At 40.8% G+C, this 7,147-nt stretch overlaps 1 protein-coding gene across 1 annotated transcript in view; it reads right to left on the minus strand.

Annotated features, from left to right (window-relative positions):
- Positions 1 to 5,089, minus strand: part of LOC111870098 (hydroxymethylglutaryl-CoA synthase 1) — a 36,496-nt gene extending 31,407 nt beyond the window's left edge. The window contains exon 1 of the mRNA XM_023862099.2: positions 4,984 to 5,089. The gene's annotated coding sequence lies outside the window, so the exon portion shown is untranslated. The remainder of the gene's footprint in view (positions 1 to 4,983) is intronic.
- Between the last annotated feature and the right edge of the window lie 2,058 nt (positions 5,090 to 7,147).

Raw genomic sequence — 7,147 nt, forward strand, 5'->3', positions numbered from 1 at the left:
ATTTTCATTTGAAGGAGAAAGCTCTAGATCGCATCAAGTGGAGGAACTGTTTTGGAAGAGACTGTGGACATGTCGTCTTGACAGATTACAGATGAATGAATGAATGCAATGAATGGAAAATTTCAATTTTGTATACATATCACTACTCCAGAAGTAATGTGTGTAACTGAAGTTTCTGTACTGCTAATCGCGTTGGTAGTCTTCGGCAAGACGTGCCGTGTCATGAGTGAATAAGTCACGAATGTCAGGAATCCGATTTACGTATAGCTATAATAAAAAATGCAGGGTGAAGAACAGATCTCTGAGGGACACCACAGAATATATGATGTATGGGAGAAATTGCAGTGTTCTCAGGTGTGTAACCTGTATGACTTCTTTTATTATATGAAGCTAGAGGTTGAATTATATTGCCTCGAACGTTACATGTAAAACAAAATTCAGTGTGAAACTATCATGTCACATTCCTTAGAAAACCTTTGAAATATCCCAACATAGGCCAGTGAGGGCCTCTTTACATTGAAAAGCATCACGAATTTCATGTGTCATTCTTATGGGTTGTGAACTGTTGTTGAAGGAAGCCAAACTGCTGTGCGGACTCTGTTTCTTCGCGGACGTGTTTGCGTTCCGGTGTTCTCCCAGTTAAGCTACGTGAAATTGTCGCGTTTGTTTTCCTCCACGTGACAGTTACATTACTCCAGATCAGGATAGAATAAGAGTTAATGTTTATGTAACGTACTTACAACCAGGCAGAAGCGTATGCCATTAAGGCATGCGCAGTTGAGAATTAGATAGAAACTACAAAAATAGGAACATCTATATTCTATCAGATAGTAAAGCTGCAATAATAGCACTTGGTACACACCAAATCACTTCAAAATTGGTTTCGGATTGCTACCAATCCCTCACACAACTGGCCACACATAACAGAGTTCAACTGATATGGTTGCTAGGTTATGAGGGTATTGCAGGGAATGAAACCGCAGATGAACTGGCAAGAACAGACATGAACAGCCATTTATAGGACCTGAACCAGCTTGCGGCATCTCAACTGGAGTTGCCAAGAAAGCGATCAGGGACTGGACTAAGAGAAATCACACACACACACACACACACAAAACTGGGAATCCACAACTGGACTCAAACAGGCAAAAAGATTTATAACAGGACCCTCTGCCAAAAGAACGAGGGACCTGTTAAAATTAAACAGAAACCAACTAAGATGTGTGATAGGATATTACCTAAAAGGACACCTTTTCAAACTGGGACTGACAGACGAACCAATTTGTGAAAGGTGCCTACAAGAAGATGAATCAGCCACACACATCTTATGTGACTGTGAGGCTACAGCTTACCTAAGATATCGCCACACGGGTCAGTTCTTCATGGAACCAAGTGACTTTTATGTCGCCCCAATAAATAAAGTCCTACATTTCATTGGAATTGTGGGATTAATAAAGGGTTAATCCAAAGGGGAAGCACAATAGATCATTGAAGGTCGCAGTACTAGGGCCGGTTTGTAGGGCTCACCCCTCATACTCAATGTACTTACAATCCGTAAAGAAATAGACAGCCTTACCGGAAAGGGCTTGCCTGTCCATTTGTTTCCTAGTTTGATTTTAAAATCATTTAAAACGTGCATGTATTTTAACAAGAAACATTTTAAGCAACATGGAATTTCTGAGAAATTCGAACTAGTACGATATGACGAATTAGAAAGGCGATTGGCTTTATAAGCATACGCTTTGCAGCTATTTTTCTCATTCAGTCGTGTTCTCAGTTTATGTATCTGTTTATCAGTTTCCCTCAGTGCGTTTCCGAAAAATGTAGCCTATCAGAGGCATTTCAATGCAGCTGGAATTTCAGGCTCTTACGTAAGGTCTACATATTGTAGCGTATAGAGCCGTTGCTAAGCAGTGAATCTATAAACATCGGCCTTGCTAGGTAACGTCCGCAAAATACACGCATGCAACAATGTAAGTACGGCGTTTTCTATGCGGTCTGCGCCGCGACTTTTTCTATGCCACGTCGTGGCAAACACTCCTCTACAACAATAGAGATTGTTTTCTATGCGGTCGATGCGGAGGATATATAATAAAAGTTACAGACAGAAGAGAGCCTCGAATCTGAGACAGTAAAATATGGTCATGTGTTCCACGGGACTCGTACTTGAGAATGACTGCGCTGGCGAGGACCAGCAGCAATTGTAAATGACAGACCCATCCTCTCCACAGAGAGGATGTTACATAAGGACTATAACTGCAAATGTTCAGTTAGAGAATAAGAATTCTGGTCGTGCGTCGCAAGGGGCTTGTCACCAAGACGAACTAACTGGCGGTAAACCGCCAGTCGTAAACTAACCCTGACTTTGGCTCTTACTCTGAAATCATGACGTTGAACATATTCGCATCATAGAACAAGGCGAAGCCAAGCATAGAGGCTTAAAATTGGCTTCTGTTAAGCTTACGACCGTACAAGTGCTGCCGTTGTTAACATATGATGAGCAAGATAGATACGATGTCCTTGATTGAGGACATAGATAGGAATTACGCAAAAAATACCTATAATCTATCAGATAGTCAAGCTGCAATTAAGGCTCTTGGCAACCACCAGATTACCTCAGAACTGGTCTGGGACTGCTATCAATCCCTCACACAACGGGTCGAACATAACAGGGTTCAACTGATATGGGTGTCTGGTCATAGGGTATTTCTGGTAATGTAATGGAAGGTGAACTGGTAAGGATTGGATCTGAACATCCGCTCATGGGACCTGAACCAGCTTGCAGCATTTTTTTTAATTTGCTTAGAAGGGGGTGGAGTCCAGCTGGGTCCACTCGGAACGGCGGCCACTGATTGGTCTATTGAACCTGCCCGGGTGATTATGATGATGGAGAATTTGGTGGAATGAAGATTGGCAGGGTAAACCGAAGTATCGGAGAAAACCCGCCCCAGCGCCACTTTGTCCACCACAAATCCCACTTGACCATACCCGGAATCGAACCCGGGCCGCCGCGGTGGGAAGCCAGCAACTAATCGCTTCAGCTATGGCGCAGCCTTTGCGGCATCTTAGTAGAAGATGCCAAGAAAGCGATCAGGGACTGGACAAACAGAAATTATCAAAAATATTGCGAATCCTTAACTGGACTCAAACAGGCAAAAGGTCTTATACGAGGGTTCTGTCAGAAGAGCGAAGGATTTTTGAAGTTAAACACAGACCAATTAAGATGGGTGGTAGGACTATTTATAGGACACTGTCACCTAAGAGAACACATCTTCAAATTTGGACTTACAGATAACCCTATTTGTGAAAAGTAAGCAAGGGCCACACATATCCTATGTGACTGTGAGACCATAGCATACTTAAGATTATTCATTTGGGCCAGTCCTTTATGGAACCAAGTGACCACTATAACGCCTCTATACACAAAGCCCTACATCTCATTCAAACTGCAGGATTGATAAAGGGGTAACTAGATAGTAGATCATCGAAGGTATCAGTGCATGGGTGAGATAACTGTGGTGCATCCTTTATGCATGCATGCGCTCATTCATTCAGTCCTGCCCTAACGCCATCAACATACTAATTTAGTGCAAAATCTCATTTCAAATTGCTGGTTTGAGAAGGTTTTCCTTACCTACTTTGACACTGATATCTCTGAACAACATTTTCGTATTGTATTTAGGGAATTTATCGAATACACATTCTAGTTCTTCGTTGAAGCTGTCCTACATATCATAAAATTTATTTCGGTCTTAAATACGACTTATTATATACTCAACCTTCTTCCACATTACATGGTTCGGGTATATACTGACATCATCAAGTATCTTCTATCTTGCTAAAATTGTTGCACTGTGTGTGAAAATTTCGTATTGCGTGTGAACGCGATATTTCCTGATTAAAGTAAATTTATCTTAATTAAAACAAATTAATTAACATCCCAATATTTTCATTATGGTCGTCGTCCTCTTTTCTTACGCCGTCTCAGCTGGTCTCAACTACCACCATACTATGACAGGGTCAGTGTTATTATCTTCCATTGCAGAAGGTGAATGCACGAAATTAAAAAATACAATCATACATTTCGTCGGACGAACACACCTACTTAAGATGGTGTGAGCAACCACTCATTTATAAGTTTCCTCAGTGTGCGCCTGCTAACCTGGAAACCAGTTGCGATTTTTCTCGGAAATTGCTGTTGCGTTGCAGTTGCCAGTTTCTTGGTGTGCCCTCGCCATGACAGAAATTAATACCAGGAATCTTCTGGAGGTAAAGGGCAGCCAGCTCGTAAGGCTGACAACCTTAGCGGCATATGTGAGCCGACTGTCTAGAAAATGTAGTATCCTCTACGTCCCACCAACCTATACGTCTCCACGGCCTGTTGCAGGGTCAGCTTTATCATTTTTAACTACGACCACAACAAATAACCTGACAACACCTAAAAACCTGCTTCTACTTTTAAACCTATTTAGAACAAACTCCCTAAATCAAAGCATAATTCGAGTAGTTAATTTAAAATTTTAAAATTAAATTGTGTTTTAACGACAAAACTACATTAATAACTCTATTAATATTAAATCCGAAGTATATGTTAGTATCAAAATCTTAAACTTAATTAAAAACCACATAGTATTGGAGTATTTTTGTGAGTATTCGTTAATTATATTTAACAAAATGGTAGTATTAGCTATCAAAATGAAATAAATTGTAATAAAAGTGGGTCAATATTAAAAACAAAAGTCAAGAACTAAAACTGAATTCTTGTAAATGTGCTTGATGATGATCTCGTGAAGGTCCAAACATGTCCCGCAACACCTTGGCCAGTAAACGAATGTTGATACGTCAGTATGGTCTTGTTTGTGGATGTTATTGTTGTCTGGGCGGCCAATTAACGGCATTAAATTCACTTTATTTATTAATAAATAAACAGGGCGGACGTTTAGCCAAGCAGCTTCTAGCAGATAATGAATGACGACCACTAACCTTTGCTGAGTACAAACCGACAATCGCACCACACCGCTCGTAGAACACTAAACGATTCGCACTTCCTTCGCCGACTTCTTGCTACTGACTGGCACTCCTATCCAGAGGACACTTTCAAGCTCTTGTTCATTCGATTGCGTCACCAAGTAACAACAGGGAACACAAACTTCTATATGAGCACTCACGATTGAAGCTGAAAAGCCCATGTGACATGTAACTAATTACTCGTACAATTTTACAGTGCTGGTTGGGATTATCGTAGTATCGACCTAATTATATTGTTATATGGATACTGTTAATGAAAAAAAATTAAAAATTCGCTAAGTGGGGGCTGAAGTCCAACTGGATCCACTCGGCATGGCGGCCACTGATTGGCCTATTGTAGCCTGTCCCGAGTGATCATGATGATGACGAATTTGGTGGAATAAAGATTGGCAGGGGAAACTGAAGTACTCTGAGAAGGAATCCAGCGACTAACCGCTTCAGCTATGGCGAGGCCTATACTGTTGATATATCACGCTATTAGGATTACTGCTTGTGGTAACATACAGTGCAGAATGTCTTCGATGCAACAGGGTGAAACATTTTACGTTTCATTAAGTCATCTATCACATGAACTCAAAATTCCTCGAATAATTACACTATCATAGGTTGTGGTTTATAGTTTCTGCGGCTTTGCTACATTCACACATTTATGTAAGTCGAATAATACACTCTGGTAGAAAACTGAAGTGGGGATTCGTTGCGCTGACCACGTGACTCTCTATACGCAAAAGTTGGCACTAACTTCGCCGACAAGCGGTGGTCGCTCGGTCGGTATAGTTCGCTTGCGGACTACAACCATGGAGTTTTCTTTTAGGCAAAAGTGTCCACTTCTTATTCTATTTATTGAGATGATAAATTTTCTTCGAAACTTGAATCTCCGGAACCAAGGTTTCCCCTTGTTTTGGTAGTAGTTCTCAAAAGTACTTACATCCGTTCTGTTTTCCTGATTCTCTGTACCAGTCCTCGGCTGCTGTTCTCAGTTTGGTGTACCAATAGCTCTTCAAGTCTGTGACAGGAATCAAGTACTGCACTTCAACTTTTCGAATACTCTCCTTTGCTGACGAATTTGCTGTTTCATTAAGTACAATACCCATGTGTGCTGGGATCCATACACATTTAATATCTGTATTTAAGTATCCTGCTGCAAACCTAATTAAAACGTCTATGTATGTATAACACAGTCCGTCAATAATACAGGAAATTGTTCCTTTTTCTTCCACTTACAGTTTTAACACAATATGTTTCGGCCCTAGATGGCCATCTTCAGGGGTCTTAATCTATTAAACTTTCTACACTGCATTATTATGCGTTAAATTTTTATTTTATGATATTAAATGATCTACTGCGTGTGATTTTAGCGCATAATAATGCGGTGTAGCAATTTTAATATACGTATTAAGACACCTGAAGATGTTCATTTAGGGCCGAAACATTTTTTGTTAATATTGTAAATAGAAGAAAAAGAAAATGTTTAATATCCTTTTTATATTTCTTCAGTGTCAGTAGTTTCTCTTTTATATTGAGGATTAATATTGGGTGTTTTTTTTTGTTAAGAATCTCTAGTTAAGGCACATGAGTACAATTCTAGAGTCGGAACATATTGTCACGTTTTGTGGTCGTGACTAATAAATGGGATTTGGATTGGATGATTGGACGACGGTAGGGTCAAGAATTTTCTCTTCTCCACGTCGTCCAGACCGGTTCTGGGGCCAACCCAGCCTCCTATCCAATGGGTACCGGAGTTCTTTCCCAGCGGATAAAGCGACAAGGGTGCGAAGCTGACCGTGCAACTCCAGCTAGTGCCGAGGTCAAGAAAATGTGGATCTATACAGCCACTGCCCCATACGCCTTCATGTCGTAGTGCTTAATCAGATAAGCACAGGGACAACTTTACCTTTTACCTTTTATACCCGCAGGAGTATCGTAGAGTCCGCTCCCATCCATGTGGCTCGAATGTATACAATAATTGCCATAGGTTAAACTGTACTAAAATGGATTCATATTAAAGAAAACACAGCCCAAGAACTCAGATTGAATTAAGCGGCCTCCGTAGTCTATGGGTAACGTTCCCGCCTCATGACTCAAGGTACGCGGGTTCAAACCCGGCGGAGGTCGTGGA

The sequence above is a fragment of the Cryptotermes secundus genome, unplaced genomic scaffold, assembly GCF_002891405.2.
Source record: "Cryptotermes secundus unplaced genomic scaffold, Csec_1.0 scaffold545, whole genome shotgun sequence".
Classification (NCBI taxonomy): Eukaryota; Metazoa; Arthropoda; class Insecta; order Blattodea; family Kalotermitidae; genus Cryptotermes; species Cryptotermes secundus.